Raw genomic sequence first — 21,937 nt, 5'->3', positions numbered from 1 at the left:
AGGAGAGAGGAAGAAAAGGAACACAAGGATGAATTGGGAAATAATACCTTAGACTCTTAGCTGTAAATGATAAATATTAGTTCAGAGTGTAAGAGTGTTTTGCCCATGACAGGAATCCCAGGGATGGGGGAGCCTGTTGGGCTGCCATCTCTGGGGTCGCACAGAGTCGGACACGACTGAAGCGACTTAGCAACAGCAGCAGCAGCAGGACTCAGCGAAGCCTATGACTCGGCACTTACTATCTCCTCTAATCTCACCATTCCCATAAGGGGCAGGTGGTATACCTGTTATCTCTCTGTTGCAAATGGACAAACAGAAGCATAAAGACAGGAAATAACCTGCCCCAGGACCCATGGTGAGAAAGAGCAAATACTGCAACTTCAACTCTCTGACTCCCAAACCAGTCTCCTTAACCACCGTGCTTTCTTATTTCCCCAGCCACAGAACAGTGGAACCTCTAGGTGGGAGGGGTCCTCAGGTGGCCCTGCAGCTTGAACTCAGGCCCCGTTCAAGACCTGACTCAAATATTTGCTTTCAAACTTTTCAAAGAAACTTTAAACCCTCGGGTAGAGGCCAAATATTAAAAATGTGAGCCTGGAGCTGCCATTAGCTACAAGGTGAGCCAGAGAAATTCCATCTCTTGCACAAGGAGAACTCTGTGAAATTGCTCATGATACAGTGAGTGAGAGAAGAAGGCAAGAAACACCCAGTCTCCAACAGTAGGAGACTGGGAATATAACTTCCATCCAGCCACACTGTGGAATATTATGCAGCCATGAAAAAGCAAAAGGTTCATTTCTAAGTACTGACCTGAGAAGAAATCTCCAAACCATAGGATATATGAAAAAAGCTGGCTGCAGATAAATTATAAGTATGGTTCCATTTATGAGATAGGAAGACAATAAAACACCTATGCAAAGGCAGAGAAAAAGATCTAGGAAAGATCTTTTTCCATCTCCACCTGGATCCCTCCCCTGAACTCTGGACTCATGTACCCAGTTGTCCACTCAGCATCTTGGACATCTAACTGACATCTCTAACTCAACATGACCAAACCTGCAACCCTGACCCTACAAATCTGCTCTTCCCAGTCTCCCCATCCCAGTTTCTGGTAGCTCCACCCTCCTAACTGATCAGACCCAAACCTTGGATTCAGCCTTGACTCTGCTTTGTCATCCTCACAACCAGCCCAGCAGCAAATCCTGCCATCCCATTTTCCAGACAGGAAAGGCCATGGTGGTCTCAGCCCTGGCCAGAGCCCACCCAGGTACTCCTTTCAGCGCTGGATGGACATGGGACAGTGGGACAGTGACCATGATGAGAGTCACTGATGGAATAATCAGTGACTATGGATTAGGAATAATCACAGGAATAACGTTAAGAGCTATCATTTTTTTGGCAATCCCATTAGGTCCAGGACTAAGGATTCCTGTTCCGAATCCTTTATATCTCTCTTGACCTTGTCCTTGCCTCAGAGGACCGTTTAATAAATGGGCACAGAGAGGTTAACTGGCTTTCCCAGAGCCACACAGCTAACAGGTAAGGGAGCAGGAATTCTAACCCAATGTGTCCAACTGAAACTCCAGAGGTGCCTGACAAAGCATCATGTTATGGATTCCATTCCTGGCAGCAAAGCAGAGTGGAAAGAGATTATGAGAAAGAAGAATCAATCGAGAAGGGGGCAGGGGCTTCTCCTATCAGATATCAAAGCACAGTCAACAGTTATTTGTGGTGGTTCTTAACAGCAGGTGAAATTGCGCTCTTAGGGTGTATTTGGAAATGCTTGGGGCATTTTCAATTGTAACAATGGCTGGGGACAAGGGAGCGGTTCTACCACCATTGAGCACCAAGGACTGAATCCAGGATCCTAAAGAATCTGTAACTAGCTGGGTAGTCAAGCCCCAAAAAGAACTGTCCTACTCCAAATGCCAAGTTCTACTCCAAGTCCCTGCTGAAAAAAGAATGAGATACAGTAATTAGTGCAGAATTAACATAGACAAAGGGGAAGACAAGGAGATCAATGAGACGGAACAGAACTCCCAGAAACAGATCCATAAATACACAGGCACCTTAACAGAAAACAGAGATGATATTTCAAATTAGCAAGAAAAGGATGGAGGATTTCTAAAGCTGCTGGTACAAACTATCCAGGTGCTAAGTTGTTTCAGTTTTGTCTGACTCTTTGCGACCCCATGGACCCTGTCAGGTTTCTCTGTCCATGGGATTCTCCAGGCAAGAATACTGGAGTGGGTTGCCATGCCCTCCTCCTGGGGATCTTCCCAACCCAGGGATCAAACCCAAGTCTGTTTCATCTCCTCCACTGGCAAGCGGTTCTTTACCATTAGTGCCACCTGGGAAACCCCAAAGATATGCCGTATCTCCTTCTAATAATTTTAAAGGTTTGTTTTCCTTTATGTTTCAAATTAAGCCTTTGATCCATCTGGAATTTTATCTTTGCATGTGGTAGGAGGTAGGGAGCCTAATTTCATGTTTATATGGATAGTTTTGAGCTTCCCTGGTGGCTCAGATGGTAGTCTCCTGCAATGCAGGAGACCTGGGTTTGAACTCAGGGTTGGGAAGATCCCCTGGAGAAGGGAATAGCAACCCACTCCAGTATTCCTGCCTGGGAAATCCCATGGACAGAGGGACATGGTGGGCTACAGTCCATGGGGTCATAAAGAGTTGGACACAACTGAGTCTAATACACACACAGATAGTTTGGGGCTTCCCAGGTGGCGCTAGTGGTAAAGAACCTGCCAGCCAACGCAGGAGATGAAAGACAGGCGGGTTCAATCCTTGGGTCGGGAAGACCCAAGTGGCATGGAAACCCACTCCAATATTCTTGCCTGGAGAATCCCATGGACAGAGAAGCCTGGTGGGCTACAGTCCATACAGTCACAAAGAGTCAGATAAGACTTAGCATGCACACACATAGCATATCTTTATGACCTCAGGTTGGGGAAACTGTAAATAAAAGCAAATAAAGGAAAAAAAATGATGCTTTATTTCACCCAAAATTTAAACTTCTAAGTGAAAGAGACACAAAGGTAAAAGAAAAGCAAAACACTGAGAGAAAATATTTGCAACAAACATAAAAAGGACTGAGATCCACATACATAAACGTCTCTAACAAGTGAATAAGAAAAGATAAAAAGAAAAAAACTGGGCAAAGTACATGAAAAGGCATTTTGCACAAGAGGAAATTCCAAGATGACTATTAAACACATAACAAAGCTCAGCCTCTCTGATAATCGGGTGATGCTAACGAAGATAGCTGCTTTTTCCCAGCAGACTGGCAAAATTGAACAGTGATAAATCAACTGATGGGGAGGTGCTGAGGAAATGGGAACTCAGATACATCACTAATAGGAGCACAACGCAGCATAACCACCTTGGAGGGCAATTTGCAGTGTTTGTTAAAACAGAATACCCTGCTTCCAGGGAAACACGAAAACACGTCTACAAGGAAGTTCACGGCAATCCTGCTTAAGATGAAGAACTGGAGATGCTGAAATGCCCACCAGCGGGAGGATGGGCTAAATGCGGCATCAACATCTAATGGAATCCTGCTCAGCAGAAGAAATGAATGAACTCACAGAAGCACTTGTACTTGGATAGATGTCAAAAGAAGGCAAAATACAAAGATAATTCACTTATTATGACATCATTTATATAAGAAAGTCATTCAAATTACGCCCGTGAGCCTGGGTTTGTGAAAGCTCCCTCTAATACCTGGAAAGACTTTCTGCATTTCCTCCCTCTCTTCCTCCCTTTCTCCCTCCTCCCCTTTCTTCCTCCTTTCCTTCCTTTCTCCCTTCCTTCACCGTCCCTCTCTCCCTTCCTGTGACATGCTTGCTCTGTGCTGACAGGTGCTGGAGATTAGGCCAAGGCCCCAGGTTGTAATCCCTGCCCTGCAGAGCATCCCACCATGAGCCTGCCCCTAGACTAAGTGCTCACTGCAGACCTCACGTCACATAGCTCTTGGGGTCTGTGACATGGACATGATCCTATGTCCTGCCGGCTTCCCAGGCTGTTGAGAGCTCTCCAGGAGGGTGTGGATGAGCTGAACTTGTGTCTTCCACAGTGCATCAGCTGACACCCCCCCCCCCCAGGGTCACCAAGGAGAGTGGCCAGCGCGTGAAGTTCCTTGTCTTCCTTTCCCAATGTCCTCTGTCACCCCCACCCGTCTCTCCTTCTTCATTTGCTTTAGTCCCTGGGAACGAGGGTAAAGTGTGGCGGGAGAGGGCAGCCAAGTCTCTGGGTCCAGAAGATAATCTCTCCTTGCCTGGGCTTGGGCAGTAATACTCTAAGGTGACAGGTGGTCATAAGAGCGGGTGGACACCTTGTCACAAAAGCCAAACAGGTGCCAAGGACAGCAGCCATGATCATGTCCAGAGCCTCAGACAACCACAACAGGGCCCTGGAGAGAGGGTGGCGGCGGACAGATTAATTGGGCGTGACAGCAATCCTGTGAGGCATATTAAGCTAGGAGCTGTTAGGGTGGCTGGTGGAGAAGCAGCCAGAGCTGGCCCAGCCACTGACCCCCACAGGGACACTTGGCTTTGAGGCCCAAGTCTGCCTGCCTGAAGGAAGGTCTATCAGCTGGGGCCACCAGGTGCTGTCCCTGCCTGGCTGCCAGTCCTGCTGGGTAGTTCAGGGTGGCAGGGCTAGGCCCTTTTCTTTAAGTACATTCTAATGCTTGCTGTGCTGCCTTAGGGGGCATCTTTCCCTTCTCTGGGTCTTATTTCTACTGACTAAACTGTCATCCCTTTCCACCCACTGTCTCTTCTGATTCTCAAAATACAAAAACAAAAAAAACCCACCCTTGTAAGGCAGTGATTCCATGTGAGCATTCTAAGTTGCTTCAGTTATATCCAACTCTTTGTGACCCTATGGACTGTAGCCTGCCAGGCTCCTCTGTCCATGGGATTCTCCAGGCAAGAATACTGAAGTGGGTTGCCATGCCCCCCTTTTCCATACAGTCCCTCTTTCAGATTTGGCTCATATATAACACATACCATTCAGGAGAACCCCACGAGATTCTAAGAGCTTATATTTTTTCATGCCTTCCTCTGTGTGTAAGACCAAGGTCACCCCTCCACATATCAGTTTACGAAGCCTGGCCCCACCCATTAGGCTGTGTAGTGCTACCAGCAACCTTCCTATTATGACTGAGGAAACAGAGGCTAGAGAGAGACAGAGTTCTCAGTTCACTTAAATTCTCTAGGCTTCAGTTAGCTCACATCTAGAATGGGGAGGGGATACATGTTAATACCTTTCCTGTAGCTTGATGTTTGGAAATAAACAGCATAATACATTTCTTAGTTCTTAAAAATGTGTAAACAATAATATGGACCCAAATTCCACCTCAGATACTGTTAGGATTTTTTAATGCCAAGGCCAAAGACTCTGATCTCCTAACTGGGTTCCCAGTAAAGCAATCCTGGAAATGATTCATGAGAGTCTCTGAAGACGGAACCACGGACAGCGTCCCCAGCTGCTGGGACTGAGCCAAACCCTCTTTTCAGTACCATGGACAGCACTCCACTAGCCCCCCTCAAGGAGAGGGCAACCACATCGTGCTCACCCTAGATAGCCCAGCGCCAAGGTCAGTGAAAAAACCCCCTCTGCCCATGCTATGGTGGCATTGAAAGCCTCTTTTTTACTCAGCTAGTTACCTGTTTCTCTATTTTTAAGGCCCAGAACAGGCTACTTTCTTTCTTTTCTTTTTTCCTGTCCCTATATGTAGTTATTTATTGCCATTGGCCTGTTTCCCTGTTTTTCACCCAATGACTGAGGTACCTCAAGAAGGCTTTCTAGGGGTATTTGACTGGGAAAACCCATCTCCCTAGGCCAGGAGAGCCTCCCAAGCCTTCTCTTTTTCTCACTCCTGGCCTCATTTCAGACACAAGTTAGTGATGGCCACTGGGCAGAGTGTCATAAGCCAAGAGTGGCAGCAAGGGCCAGGCCCATTGCCACCTCACCTCAAGGGCTGGGCTCGCTGCCCTGTTCAAGATGCTAAATAAAGAGGAAAAGCACTTCTGAGTGGAATAGATACCTGTCCCCTTCCCCTCCTCCCACATCACTCACCCTTGAGTCCATCTTTATTGGCTCCTTGCCCATTTGATGAGGGCTAGATTCCTGCCCTGCCCACCTCCATGTCTGACTTCATAGGCCACCTACATGGTCTCAGAGAAAGCACCATGAGCTGCCTCAGGCCCTTCTTCAAGGACCTACAGGGCCTCCGTTCACCAGGGACCCCAGAAAAGCCAGCAATATCCTTCTAAGACAGCAGGAGGGGAAGATGAGTCCACAAAACAATACCAGTGTCCTCCTCTGATAAACAGGAAGAAGTTCATCTCCTCAGAGCTGTGATAAAATGAGGCGGTGTGTCCAACACGAGCCTGGCATACAATAGGGGCTTAGTCAATTTCCATTCCTCCTCCCAAGAAGGAAGATATAATGAAGGTAATAGTGAAAAAGTTGGCTTAAAGCTCAACATTCAGAAAACTAAGATCATGGCATCCGGTCCCATCCCTTCATGGCAAATAGATGGGGAAACAGTGGAAACAGTGGCTGACTTTATTTTTCTGGGCTCCAAAATCACTGCAGATGGTGATTGCAGCCATGAAATTAAAAGACGCTTACTCCTTGGAAGGAAAGTTATGACCAACCTAGACAGCATATTGAAAAGCAGAGACACTACTTTGTCAACAAAGGTCCATCTAGTTTTTTTTCAGTGGTCATGGTTTTTCCAGTGGTCATGTATGGATGTGAGAGTTGGACCGTAAAGAAAGCTGAGCACTGAAGACTTGATGCTTTTGAACTGTGGTGTTGGAGAAGACTTTTGAGAGTCCCTTGGACTGCAAGGAGATCCAACCAGTCCATCCTAAAGGAAATCAGTCCTGAATATTCATTGGAAGGACTGATGCTGAAGCTGAAACTCCAATACTTTAGCCACCTGATGCGAAGAGTTGACTCATTTGAAAAGACCCTGATGCTTGGAAAGATTGAGGGAAGGAGGAGAAAGGGACGATGGAGGATGAGTGGTTGGATGGCATCACTGACTCAATGGACATGGGCTTGGGTGAACTCCAAGAGTTGGTGATGGACAGGGAGGCCTGGCGTGCTGTGGTTCATGGGGTTGCAAAGAGTCGGACATGACTGAGCGACTGAATTGAATTGAACTGAATGAGGATCACTACCAATACTGAGTGCCTACTACATGCCAGGTGCTGGGTCAAGATCTTCAGGGGCAGAGAAGGCAAGGATTATTAGACCAATCTTGTCAATAAGGAAATCAAGGCTCAAAGAGGTCAAGAAATAGGCCAAAGGTCACACAACCGACCAAATGACAGAATCAGATTTTCACCTTCAAATTCCAGGCTGCTTCCCTATCTCCAGGAGCTCTCTGGTAACTACAATCATACTTACTTCTCACCTGGGGGACCCAGTATAGCCTACTTGCTACTTGCCCACATACAGTGCTGGAAGCTCCATGCCCTTCCTTGGCAGTTATCAAGCTATTGGTCCCAGATGGTGGAGCAAGAGAGGATGGAGGCAGAGCCCATACCCCTTGCCCTCCCAGGAGATTTCGGGGGTCTCAGATGCAGTCCCCTCCCATCTTTCTCCTAATGTGGCAAGCTGGCACTAGCCCACTTGCCTGTGTAGTGCTTATACACCCAGCATCCCTGAACTTCCACATACAGCCCCTCACACCTGTCATACGGAGGAGAACTCTGAGGCCCAGCAAGGGGCAGAACTTACTCCAGGACACATGAACAGATGTGATCTCAGGACCCCAGACGCCTCCAGACTTCTGCTCCTGCCCCTAGACTGCCGGGTCAATGGGGGCAAGCGTCCAGCACGCTTGCACACTCCAAGGTACCTAGCATCCACCTCAAGGCCTGGCCTGTAGCAATTTCCTGTGGAAACGCGTGACGTGTCACCCATTTTCTCTATATGACCCAAGGAGCCATGCACACAGAAGGCCCTTAACGAACACTTCTGAAATTCTTTCATTCAGAATGCTTTATTGAGTTCTTAATGTATGCCAAGCACTGCTGTTGGTGGTGGGACCACAGCAGTAAGAAAAAATAGATAGGAGTTCCCTGGTGGTCCAGTGGTTAAGAATCTTTCTGCTAATGCAGGGGACATGAGTTCAACCCCTGGTCCTGGAAGATGCCACAGGCTAAGGAGCAGCTAAGGCCGTGCACTGCAACTACTGAATCTGCGCTCTAGAGCTTGGGAACTGCAACTTCTGAGCCTGCGTGCCGCAACTACTGAAACCCTTGCTCCCTAGAACTCATGCTCCGCGACAAGAGAAGCCACTGCAACGAGAAGCCCGTGCACTACAGCTAGAGACTAGCCCCGGCTTGCTGCAACTAGAGAAAGCCCATGTGCAGCACTGAAGACCCAGTGTAGCCAAAGATAATAAATAAAGTTTTTGAATGGGAAAAAAAGTCATAAGTAAATGGACATTCCAGTTTTCCCGTGACACCGATTGGAATAAATCTGCCTGCTTCCTTGCTCATTTTCCCTATTCATTTTGGGTACTAGAAGGGTAGGGACTGCCCCATCACGTCTCCAAGACTATATATGTGTCCAGAATACAATAAATGCTTGCTGAATCAATGAATTCAGTAGTGCAGTATAATAAAGACAGCCACCATATACTGAGAGGGTTCTCTGCTGCTGCTGCTAAGTCGCTTCAGTCGTGTCCGACTCTGTGCGACCCCATAGACGGCAGCCCACCAGGCTTCCCCGTCCCTGGGATTCTCCAGGCAAGAACACTGGAGTGGGTTGCCATTTCCTTCTCCAATGCATGAAAGTGAAAAGTGAAAGTGAAGTCGCTCAGTTGTGTCTGACTCTTTGCGACCCCATGGACTGCAGCCTACCAGGCTCCTCCGCCTATGGGATTTTCCAGGCAAGAGTACTGGAGTGGGGTGCCATTGCCTTCTCCGGAGAGGGTTCTCTATTTGGTGCTAAATATTAAACTTATTTAAAACCTTTTTTGATGTGGACCATTTTCTAAGTCACTGTTGAATTTGTTAACAGTATTGCTTCTGTTTTACATTTTGGTTTTTTGGCTAAGGGGCATGTGGGATCTTACCTATACAACCAGGGATTGAACCTGCACCCCCTGCTATGGAAGGCAAGCTGCTAACCAGTGGACTCCCAGGTGCTAACTATTTTATACACATTAATATCTTCCCAACAGCTCCCATGAGGTGGGCGCTTTGAAGTGGATGCTGCTACCTATCTTGCTAGCCATTTTTCCTTTTGCCTAATTGGCAGAAGTGCCCAGTTACCGTTTATTCACTCCACCAGCTTCCCCTGAGGCAAGCATGGCCAGGTGACCACACTGATAAATGAGATGTAGGCAAAAGTCCACTGAGTAGGTCTTCTAGGAAACCTACTGTTTTCCTGATAAAAAGGGTAGACTCAGAAAGCGTACGATCTTTATTTCCTTTGTTTTGCCTGGAATTCAGATACAACATCTGGAGGTGGAGCAGCCACTTTGCAGCCATGAGAACAAAGGACACATGCCAAGGATGGCAGAGACTTGGGCCCTTGATCACTTGTTTGAAGTGCTATACTGGCCCTGGCTTGCTTCTAGGATCCTTGTTACATGAGAATAATCTCCTGGATGTTTGTATCACTATTACTTTATTTCTTCTGTTAAATGCAGCCATATTCAATTCCAATTGATTCAGTATTACAATAAGTGAGGCTCAGAGAAGTCAAGAGATTTTCCCAAAGTCACATAGCAGGTAAACAGGTCTGGACTGGCCTCTAGGTCTAGTGTGAGTCAGCGCTTCAGCCTATGCCCACTCCCTCACCTGCGTGCTATCAGTCCTGGCCCGATATCTCACACCCAGCACTTGGCTCTCCTTTGACTGCTCTGGTGTCTGGCTTTAAGTTCCCCGATGTCTCCTCTCTTAACTGACTTCACCTGCCAGCTAAACACAGGTTTGGATCCTCCCTTCAAAACTTGACGCTGCTGACTGCCTCCAGCAGTGCACACAGCAAGCTGTCAGTCAGTCTTTGCAGGCACATTTCCTGGTTCCCATCTCTTCCCCACCAGAATCCTACGCCTACCACCAGAGTGACCATCCTCAAGAGCAGTTCTGACTGCACCCAGTGTTCAAGGCCCCTAGGATCTGGCTCCTCCCCAACATTTGCTCTTACTGTTCCCTCTGCCCCCTGCCCCCATACCCTGTATTTTCAGGTCAGCTCCAACTTCAGGTCACAGTGAGGCCCTCTCTGCCCACCTGCCTCAAGTAGGTACCCCCCACCACCAGCCAGCACACCCTTCTCTCTCAGCCGCTTGGTCAGTTTCAGCACACACAATCTTGTTAATTTGCTGTTTGCCATCTACACCCTCCCCCCTGGCCCCACCAGAACCAGAGCTTCTTGAGGGCAGGAAGCAGGCCCATCTTTTCCACCCATCTACCCATGCCTGGCACGAGGCCCAGTACTCGAGCTCAATCAGGAGGTGCTGAATGAAGCTCAGGCTAGCTTCCTACACCTTCCCGCCTCCCGCATTCTACTCCAGCCGAACAGCACTACTCAGGCTCCCTGAACCTTCCTATTGCTGCCGAGGCCCAAAGCCTCCCCTCCGACTCCTCCTCCAGCCAGGCCTTCCTCTCCCTCCGTCCATCAAAGCCAAGCTGTTATGTGTCTCATGCCCTCAGGATATTGCTTATAACTCAGCCCCAACAGAATTCAAACAGATGGGCATCCCAGACTCCAGGGTGTGAATGAAACTTTGGGACAGAGAGTGTGTGTGTGTGTGTGTGTGTGTGTGTGCATGCACGTGCACGTGCTGGAGTGTCTGGCCACCAACACTCTACCCTGGATGTGGCAGCTTCTCTATGTTCCTTTTCTTGCATGTCTATCTCTGGTCACCTCTGTCTGAGCTCATTTTGAGATGCTCCAATATTCCCTAGGTAGCTACAGCTGTAAGAAAGAAGAAGAGAAAAACACCAGTGTTAACTAAACCCCTACTATGTGTCAGGCATCGTTCTAGATCAAATAATAATGATACGACGATGATGATGACAGCTGCTAGTATTTGTAGAGCATTTTAGCATGAGCCTGACACCATCCTAAGGGCTTCTCCTCAGATAGATGCTATTATTCTCATTTTACAGATGAAGAAAAAGAGGTTCAGAGAGGTGAAGCCACATCTGCCCAAGGTCACAGACATACAAGAAGTCTCGAGTTCAGGTCTCTCTAATCTGAAACGGGCTTCTCTGTGAGGTTAAGTTGGGCGATGCCCAGGGGTCTTGGCGTACAGGGAGGAGGCTTCCTCTTGAAAACTCTCGCTGCCTCTGAACACAAAGTTGGAAGCCACCCTTCCTGACCAGGGGCTCTCCTGAGGGGACGGCCCAGCTGGTAAGACTTACCCTAATCTGCAAGGCTGTAGCACAGGGCTCTGGCCCCCAAGGAGCAGGCTGGAGGAGTCGTGGGGTAGACGGAAGTTGGTGAGCCTGGGCTCTGCTTCCTCGGAAAGGCTAAAGATTTTCCCAACAGCCAGGGCCAAATTTATCTGCCAATCCCCCGAAGAGCTGATTCCAGCGTCTGTCTGGAAATGTCAACCCGTGTGGTTGGAGGAACGCGAGCAGAGTTTTCCTCTAAATAGCAGGAAGCATATGGGAGGCGGATGGCGCCCGCCACCCCAACCTGCCAACTCTCACTCAAGCAGGAGCTAAAAGGGGCCCAACAAGGGTCTGGAATTCCTACCAACCCTGAGGGGATGGGGGGAGGGGAAGAGCTGGGGACAGAGACAGTGGCAATGAGAAGGTCAGAAAGTTGATCCTGAAAGGTGGTCAGACCACACACTGCAAGTGGAGGTCATCAGATGGAAGTGACACACCCAGGAATTTAGCGTAACATCAACAATGGTGAAAACCACTCACAGAGCACTTGCTCTATGCCAAATCTGGGTTAAGCACTTTATTTGGATGATTTCACTTAAACTTTGCAATCAACTCTAAGACAGGGCTGCTATTTCCCTCCATATTACAGATCAGCAAACTGAGGCTCAGAGAAGAAAAAAACATGAACTCAAAGACTCTCTGAGCTAGAAAGGACCTTCCAGATTCTCAGCAGAATTACAAATACTCTACAGACGTTTTGGTCAAGTTGTGATGCAGCTGATGCTTGAATACTCCCATTGACAGGGAGCTCACTATCATCTGAGTTAGCCCATCTACAGAGAATTCTTTGTATCCAAAGTATTTCCTACCCTTAGCTGAAATCTCCTTCCCTGGAGCTTTTTCCCTGGGTCTGACAGCCAGACCTTGCCCCTGCCTTCCCTCACAGAGACAGAAAGGCAGGGAGCAAGGCCCCCTCAAGGTCTCTGGATTCCCTTCTGCAGGCGACACACCAGAGTTCCCTTGACCATCTCTGCACCCCCGACCATGATAACCAGGGCAGCCGCCAGTCAGCAGCACTTAATGTGTACTGGGTACTGTGCAAAGCCCACCCACTCCCAAATCCTCCTCTGACCCTCCCCCCAGTTCCTGGGGAGGGACTATCCTCAGCCCATTTTACAGAGAAGCAAAATGATGCTATGCTTCATGGGAGGAAGAGACTTGTCTCTGACATTCAGCGGGGACATGGGACCCTGGAGATCTCACTGGGTTGCTCCTCTAAGTCTCACAAAAGTGGAAGAGGTTCCTACTGGCCCCACCTGGGGACCATCTCACTGACACTGAGCCAGTCTTTGCCAGGATTCTCCTCCACACTGGTCCACAGTGCCCCCAAGTCCCACAGCCCCCTCCTCCTAGGATTGAAATGAATTCCCCCTCCCATTCTGCAGCACCTGCTAAGTCCCCAAGTCCTGTTCAGTCTCCCTGCTAACTGCCCTTCTGAGCCATTGCCATGGTCCTGCCCTGCCTCCCTGTCACCAGCCCAATGTGCAAGTTTTTCTAACACTCAAACTACCCTGCCCTTGGCTCCCTTCTACTCCAAGGATCAAATGCAACCCCCTGGCCCAACAGCTGAAGCCTTCCTTCCAGGGACGACATCTCCAACCTTCACACCCGGGTGGCCTTAGAGCTTAGCAGGAAGGAGGCAAGGTCTTTGCAGACCTCGCTGCTTCTTTTACTTGGTTCAACCTGCTCAGTTGTTTCTCCTGAAGAACCCCTATGCATCCTTCAAGACTCTGCTCAGAGGGACAGAATCAGTGCTCTCGCCCCAGACACCTCTGAGTAATTGGCACCTCCCTCTGATCTGCCATGTGTCACCTGCCATCCGTGAAGGAGGCATCACTGTCCCCAGCAGAACTGTGAATTCCCCCTGGGCAGGGGCTGCCCTAAGGCACTGGTGTAGCCTGGTGTCTAGTAAAGCACCTGGCACAAGGCAGGTGCTAGCAAATGTCTGAGTGTGAGAAGAAATGATTAAATGGGGACCATGGGGGGCAATGAAGTATTAGAGATGACCCATAAAATATGGTTCACGCATGTCGAAGCTCTGATGTATCAGAAACAGTAAATGCTGCTGCCACAATAATCAGACACACAAAAAGTGTGATTAATGAAGACTTTGCTGGCTGCCTCTGAATTTAGAAGGGTATCAGGATGATCTGGGATGGTAGGAACTTCCAAAAAAAAAAAGCTGTTCAAGTAGATGAAGTAACTGGGGCTCAATGAAGGATGGAAGGAAGGCCATGGAGGAGGCAGGGGTGAAAGAGACTGGGTCCACGTCCCAGACTTGCCTCTGACTTGCTCTGTATTGTTGTACGGGTGGCTTGGCCTCTCTCAGCCTCGGTTTCTTGTATGTAAAATGCAAAGAGGGGTTTGGAGAACTGCTGAGGCAGATGTTTGTCCTAAACACCCCTCTGCGATTGGACTGATGTGACACTGTCTGCCTGCCCCTCTCCATTCAAGCTGCCAGCAATGTGCAGACAGCTCAGGGGTCCTTGGCTTTAGAACCCTCTGGCCTGAAAATGCTATGGTTTTTCCAATAGTCATGTATGGATGTGAGAGGTGGACCATAAAGAAAGCTGAGCACCGAAGAAATAAACTATGATGTTGAAGAAGACTCTTGAGAGTCCCTTGGACTGCAAGGAGATTAAACCAGTCAATCCTAAAGGAAATTAGTCCTGAATATTCATTGGAAGGACTAATGCTGAAGCTGAAGCTCCAATACTTTGGTCACCTGATGTGAAGAACTGACTCCTTGGAAAAGACCGTGATGCTGGAAAAGAATGAAGGCAGGAGGAGAAGGGGATGACAGAGGATGAGATGGTTGGATGACAACACCAACTCGATGAACATGAGTTTGAGCAAGCTCTGGGAGTTGGTGATGGACAGGGAAGCCTGGCATGCTGTAGTCCATGGGGTCGCAAAGAGTCGGACACAACTGAGTGACTGAACTAACTAGAGTCTGAAAATATAGGTCCCTGGCAGCCCTCCCAGCAGGTCATGCAGGAGACAGACCTCAGGGCAGGTGGATGGGCAGTGTTCTGGGTATGCCTCAGGCAATGGCAGAACTGTGGACTTGATCCTGTGTAGGAGATGTTTAACTGGAGGTAGCGGGAACAGGGGCTTCCCTGGTGGCTCAGATGGTAAAGAATCCTCCTGCTAAGTCAGGAGACCCGGATTCGATCCCTGGGTCAAGAAGACCCCCTGGAGAAGGGCATGACTACCCACTTCAGTATTCTTGTTTGGAGAATTCCATGGACCGGGGACCCTGGTGGGCTACAGTCCATAGGGTCACAGAGTCAGACACGACTGAAGCAACTTAGCACATATGCATGGGTCTACTTCAGGACCAGCCTTTGAGGAAGCTATGCTTCCCCATTCTCCACTGATAAAGTTCTAGTATCAGTTCCCTCTCCAGCTGGGGGATGGTGGTGCATAGGCCCAGGATGCCAGTCAGAGGACCTGCCTGAGGAATGGGAACAGCCACACACGAGACTGATGAACACTAAGACTCTGTTCTGGGACTTGTGTCTGAGCTATCTCGGAAGAAGTCTTGCATGCTCCTCTGGGCAGGCATCTTATTACCCGCCCAAGCAAGACCTATGAGAACATAAGAACAACTCAAAGGGAGCAGACTTGAGACACGGTGACTACAAATCAGGTCCAGTAGTTAAGTCTCTGTGCTTCCACTACAGGGGGCACAGGTTCGCTTTCTGGTCAGGGAACTAAGATCCCTCAAGTTGCATGGCATGGCCAAAAAAATAAAATAAAGTTTAAAATAAACAAACCAGGAGTAAAAAAAAAAAATGGGTCCTAGTGACAAGGTTTGAACCCCTGAGACCAGCTGAGCCTGAAGTTGAACTTGCCTCTGGACTTCACATTCACAAATCAATAAATTCCATTTTTCCTTAAACCCAGTTTGGGCTGGGTTTTCTATCACTTGTACCTACAGAGTACTTGAGTGATACAAGCAAAAATAAAAATAGAATTTGTCTCTATTTCACCATTCAGAGGAAACCACTATCAACAGTGAAATGGTTGTCCTTCTGGGCAGGAGCATGCATATATTGATATTTCTTAACAAAAATGAGATCATACAACATACACCATTTTATAATCTCCTATTTTTCCTTCAACAATGCACCATGGACATGTTTCCATGTCAACAAGCATAGATCTGTGGCATTGTCTTCACTGCCACTGAGAACACTATTGTCTGGCTGGACCGTAATTTATTTAACTATCTCTTGCTGATAGATGATTGGGTGGTTTCTAATTTATCACTGTCTTCAGGAAAGGTGCAGTGAGCTTACTTGCAAAATGCATGTGCTTGCTCTTGCTGGATTATTTATGACTAAGATTCCATGATTTCGAGAGTTTGACTTCACCAGTGTAAGTTTCTCTGCTTGAGATTTCAGATTCTCTGAGTGTCTGGAAGGTAGCATCTGTCTTCCCAGGCAGGATAAATGGTTATCACAAAAGCAAATCCAGGGCATCTCCATTAAGAGTGTCTCTGGCGAGAGACTTCCCTGCTGGCACAGGGAATCCATTAGCCAAATGCAGGGGACTTGGGTTTGATCCCTGGTCTGGGAAGATTCCACATGCCTTGGAGCAACTAAGCCCGTGAGCCACAACTACCGAAGCCCTCCCTAGAGCCGGCGCTCCGCAACGAAAGAAGCCTGAGCACCGCAACTAGAGCGCCCGCACAGCAGTGAAGACCCCGAGCAGCCAAAAATAAAGAAGTAAAATTATATTCGAAAGAGATGTGAATGTGAAAACAAACTTAAAAAAAAAAAAAAAAGAGTGTCTCCGGCGAGAGTGCTTATTGGCAGACCCGAGTGAGTCGGTGACAATGTAGTTGGGGTGCAGGGATCCAGGGTGGTGCTGGCATGCGGTCCAGCCAGCCATGCGCACCCCGTTGAGCTGTGTGCCTCCCTGCGCCTCATCCCCCACCTGGGTCTGTCTCTCAGTAACTGAGGGGAAGGGGACCTGCTGGCATCGAGGGTCCCGGTAGGATGTGATGAGCAGATGAGCACACAGGAGGTAGCTATCACCTCTGGAGGTCACAGTGGGAAAAGCAGTGGCCACCAGTGAGCCAGCAACGGGATTGTTCCAGACTTCTATGTCTTATAGTTCGCTGAAGCCCCACAACCCGCCTCTGATGCCATTATGCAGGCGCCCTACCCCATTCATCTTTATAATGTCACCATTCATTTCCTTCAGTGCAATGATGGAGTCTCTGCTTATTCAGTTAATTTGTTTGGGTGTCTGTATAATATCTGTCCCTCCCCAAGGCTGAGCGCTCTGCATGGGGCACAGACTAGCAGGGACTAGTCCTCAATAAGGCCTTCCCAGGCAGTGCTAGTGGGAAAGGACCTGCCTGCCAATTCAGAAGACACAGGAGATGCGAGATCGATCCCTGGGTCAGGAAGATCGCTTGGAAGAGACCACGGCAGTTCACTCCAGTGTTCTTGCCTGGAGAATCCCATGGACAGAGGAACCTGGTGGGCTGAGGTCCACAGGGTGGCAAAGAGTCGGACACGACTGAAACAACTTAGCACAACTCAGCACTGCTGCTGCTGCTGCTAAGTCGCTTCAGTCGTGTCCGACTCTGTGCGACCCCACAGATGGCAGCCCACCGGGCTCCCCTGTCCCTGGGATTCTCCAGGCAAGAACACTGGAGTGGGTTGCCATTTCCTTCTCCAATGCATGAAAGCACAGCACTCAATAAATGTCCCAGGAATAAAGAAATCTCGCTGGGGCTGGCGCCCTGTCTGTAGAGCAGGCGTCTCTGCTTCTGGGCTTGGAGACACCCTCTGCCATGCCACCCTCTGGACCACATCCTCAGCGCCAGTTTGGGGACCCATAGATCTGCCTTAGAACTTGACTCTGTTCATGGGTTGCTTGGAGCTTCTGTGTCAGGTGCCTGCCCTGCTGGGACCCCCTGCCCTGAGTGGCGCTTACTGTACCCACAGGACACTGGGCCCTGGAGATGGCCAAGCTGATGGAGCAGCTCCACCCCTCCCTGATGGTGTGGACTTGGGCCAGTCATCTCCTCTCTGGAAGCCTCAGTCCCCTCATCTGTAAAATGGGGTGAATTCCACTAATCTCTCGGGGTTGTTCTAAAGATGAAAGAAGACAATGGATGTGCCTAGCACACAGTGGATCCTCAGGAAATTCCGGTTCTGCACTATGTGCAGTTAGCTCAGAGGTGGAGTCTGATCCTGTCTCACCTGGATGACCTGTTTTTACCTTCAGTGATTCCCAGGTGAGCCCTAACCTCCTCCCTTAGTCTGTTCCTAGGGAGACCCATTCCTACCTGTCAACACTAATCATTCTTTTTTTTTTTTTAATTTGTTTTGTTTTGGGCTGCACTGGGTCTTAGTGGTGGCACGTGGGATCTTTTGTCACAGCGCACAGGCTCTGCAGCTCATGGGCTCAGCAATTGAGGCGTGGGGCTTAGTCACCCTGTGGGCATGTAGGATCTTAGTTCTCTGGCCAGGGATTGAACCTGTGTCCCCTCCATTGCAAGGTGGATTCTTAACCATTGGACCACCAGAGAAATCTCTGTCAACATTTATTAACTGGTGAAGTGCTCTGCTTTGATCCTTCGTCAGACTCAGATACCTCCCATGTTGCCTACAACACAGACACCCATCTGGTATCCTAAGCCTTAAGAACATAATGGTGTCAATGCATGCCTGAGGGACAAATGTAGGAAGCCCTGCCCTTTGGGGGGAACTTCCTAGCCCCCGATTTCAAATACAGGACAGTGATATGGGGCTGAGTCCATCTGTCCTGTGTCTCATCCCATCTCTCCCAGCTGAGTGCCCTTTGATTATATAATAAATAACACTATATTTCTCAAAGCCTCACTTTCCTCCTCTATAAGATGGGTAGAATCATAGAATCTGTGAGAATTTCATGAAATAAGGTAAATGCTTTGCAAAGAGCCAGGCTTTAGTAAGTGCTCAAGAAGTATTAACCATTATTGTTGTAATTGCTTTTTACCCGTTATATTGTGAAATCTAAGTCACAGAGAAAAGCACATAAAACAGAAATGTTTACTGTAATGCTGCTGCTGCTGCTAAGTCGCTTCAGTCGTGGCCGACTCTGTGCGACCCCACAGATGGCAGCCCACCAGGCTCCCCCGTCCCTGGGATTCTCCAGGCAAGAATACTGGAGTGAGTTGCCATTTCCTTCTCTAATGCATGAAAGTGAAAAGTCAAAGTGAAGTCACTCAGTCATGCCCAACTCTTAGTGACCCCATGGGCTGCAGCCAACCAGGCTCCTCTGTCCATGCGATTCTCCAGGCAAGGGTACTGGAGTGGGGGGCCATTGCCTTCTCCGGTTTACTGTAATAAATGATCACAAAACCACCTGCATCAGTGACTAGAACACTGCTTGCCCCTAAGAAACCCCTCCTGCCCACTCTTAATTCTCATATCCTCTTTTCTTCATAAATCTAATCCCTTTCTAGATTTTTATGATCCTGTTACCATTATTAATAATAATAAGCAAATGAAAAAAGAATGCATGGCTACCCCATCCACACCCAGCCAGGCTCCTGGACCCCTGGCCACCTCCGCCCTGGGCACAGAGACTCCCCATCCATTTCCCAACTCTAGCTTTGGCTGTTCTTTAAATAACCAGCTTGTTAGCAAAATAGCAGCAGTAACACCTCCCTCGCTGCCACCCAGGCCTCCATCTTTCAGCGCAGTGCTGACGGCTGTGCTCCCAGCTTGTGCCAAGGAATCCCGTTCTTCGTCACTGGGCCACACATGCCAGGGGCTGCCAGCTACGCTGTGTTCTTGGCGGCCAAGATCCTGCCCCCTGGCTGGGCCCGGCCGGTGGGGGAGGGGGCAAGTCGGCACAGAGCCGCAGTAACTCGAGGGAAGGACTAGAAGGCTGCCAGATGAGTCCTCTCCCCCAGGTCCATGCCCCAGTCTCCCCATCAAACTCCCACAGGGTCACCAGGAGCTTAACTAAGATGATGAAGACAGCGAAGCATTAGCACACCACCACCATGTGGTGCTCAGTCACTCAGTCATGTCCGACTCTTCGTGATCCCCACGGACTGTAGCTCACCAGGCTCCTCCATCCATGGAATTCTCCAGGCAGTGCTGGAGTGGGCTGCCATTTCCTCCTCCAGGGGATCTTCCTGACCCAGGGATCAAACCTGCATCTCTTGTGTCTCCTTGCATTGGCAGGCAGATTCTTTACCGCTGAGCCACCCGGGAAGCCCAGCACAACGCCCGGCACATAATAACTGCTCATGAAACGCCCTGCTGTCATCCAGACTGCACCTGTCACATACTTAGTCCGTGGGGAAGGCATGCAGGACCCTGGGCACCACCAGGAGTATCTGCAAAGGATTAAATCCCACAGACACAGATCTCAGACCAGGTGGCCTTAGGATGTTTTTTCCTGCGACAGCTTCTCAACCAAATGCAAAAGCTGTCTATGGTCACTACAACAGCCTGGCCAGATCGGCGGAGCTGGGCTGGGGGTTAGCAAATTAATAGGGTCCTTTACATGGTCATTAGTACTAAGTGGGCATCACACAAGTGTGTGGCTCTTGTTCCTGAAGAAGCACTTCTACAAATGTTATCTACAGTGAACTTCCCAGCTTTTCATTAGCCTATGATATTTGCCTATTATCCATATTTATGAGTCTTTCCCCTTCTCATAACCATTCCATTAAGGAGGTTGATCAATTGTTGGCAGATGAGAGAATGGGGACCAGAGGGGCTGGCTGCCTTGCTGAAGGTCTGAGTGGACCGCCAGCTCTCTGGAGTCAGCAGGGACCAGTGGCTGCCCAAACGTCAGTGGGCTCTTGGGTCCTGCTGGGGTCTGGGTGGAGGGAGGTAAGAGGGTCTTCCCTCCTCTCTGTCTCTCCTTCCTCCCATGAAGACGTGAAGATTTACTGTCTACCCACTCTGTGCCAGGCCCAGCTGCTGACTGTCCCGTGGGGAAGGAAGCGATTGTTCCCATCCCTTGATTTGCTGAGACCAGACAAGGAAATCGATCGTGAACCAACGACCCCATGTCATGGTGAGTGGTAGCAGGTTTCTCTGGGCGAGCCCCGTGAGCACCTTTGAGCCTCAATTTCCTCATCTGTGAATTCGTCACATCTACAGAGCCTGGGGACATGGCAGGAGAGTGAGATGCAGGAAGGGGGTGCCTGGAGCTGTGGCTGGCAACAAGTGGGGTAACCCTGTCGGGGTCCCTGTTGCAGGAAGGGTGATGGGACCAGGTGTGGGTGCACAGAGGCATCCTCAGATGGATGTCAGAGATGCTACAGGGCTGGGCACCTCGTCCATGTTGGGGTCAGGCACCATGGGCACTGCAAGGGTGCCAATGGAACAGGCTAGAGGGGCAGGAATGACGTGGCTCCCCAAGATTTAGGAACTCTGAGGACCTCATCTCAGCCCCCCATCCCACCAGGGGCCCCAGAGGTTCCATGGCTTCCAGCCCATCTGGCTATTCCCCTTCCCTTCCTGAGCCCCTGTCACCAATCCCACAGCCCTTCGGGTTTGGAAAGAGCTGGAGATGTATAGCACTGGGCTTTCTCTGCCTCCTCGGGCAAGTGGTTTCTCCACTCTAAGGCCATTTCCTTTGTAAAAAATGGGCAAAATCACTGCATCCAACTTGTGGGTTGTTGGGAGGACTGGATGAGGCAGGGGGTCACACTATAAATTGAGCACAGACATACAGAAGCTCTCACTGAGGTCCCTTCACCAGCAGATGGGCCCTGCTAGGTGGGAAGACTGGGCATTTCCCAACTGTGCCAAGCGTGGGTGGGTGGGTGAGCAGCCCTGACTCCAAGTGCCCAGGCTGTAACTGTGGTTACTTACCCACCCGGGAGCTACGTGCAGAGGGAAATTGGGAACCAGTCGGAAAGCAGCTGGCGGCGTCACCTCAGGAGCAGGCGCTGGACCGAGGGCTAGCACACACATCCTCTGGGCACACGATCAGAGGTGCTGGCGGAAAACAGCGTGGGATGGGGCCCTCCAGCACCTCGAGTGACCAGGTTCTGGCCACCAGGCACCTGGCAGAGGGGGAGGCACGGGTGCCTACAGAAATGAAAGGGAAAGTGTTAGTCGCTCAGTCATGTTCAACTCTTTGCAACCCCATGGACTGTAGCCCACCAGGCTCCTCTGTACATAGGATTTCCCAGGCAAGAATACTGGAGTGTGTAGCCATGCCCTTCTCCAGGGGATCTTCCCGACCCAGGGATCGAACCCTGGTCTCCTGCATTGCAGGAGGATTCTTTACCATCTGAGTCACCAGGGACGCCTCCCTGCAGGAATGAAGGGGGACGTCAATGAGGAGGTGGCCAGGGGTAATCCCGGGACCCTGAGACCCCTGGGTGGACCCCGGGGATGCCGGGGAGGGAGACACCATGCAGCCATCATGATAGAAATGCAAGTGTCTGTACAACACTATCCCTGCTCAAGTGGGTCCCCACATTGTTTATCAGAGGCAGATTTGCATGTCAT

At 49.6% G+C, this 21,937-nt stretch overlaps 1 protein-coding gene across 2 annotated transcripts in view; it reads right to left on the bottom strand.

The window, feature by feature from the left end:
* Nucleotides 1–21,329, bottom strand: part of DLGAP4 (DLG associated protein 4) — a 140,872-nt gene extending 119,543 nt beyond the window's left edge. Inside the window, exon 1 of one of the 2 annotated variants that reach the window (XM_069548484.1) lies at nt 21,293–21,329. The gene's annotated coding sequence lies outside the window, so the exon portion shown is untranslated. The remainder of the gene's footprint in view (nt 1–21,292) is intronic. The other variant, XM_069548483.1, reaches the window with a different exon arrangement.
* Nucleotides 21,330–21,937: the final 608 nt, after the last annotated feature.

This window comes from Ovis canadensis, chromosome 13, assembly GCF_042477335.2.
Source record: "Ovis canadensis isolate MfBH-ARS-UI-01 breed Bighorn chromosome 13, ARS-UI_OviCan_v2, whole genome shotgun sequence".
NCBI lineage: Eukaryota > Metazoa > Chordata > Mammalia > Artiodactyla > Bovidae > Ovis > Ovis canadensis.
This window is presented reverse-complemented; position numbering and strand designations above follow the sequence as displayed.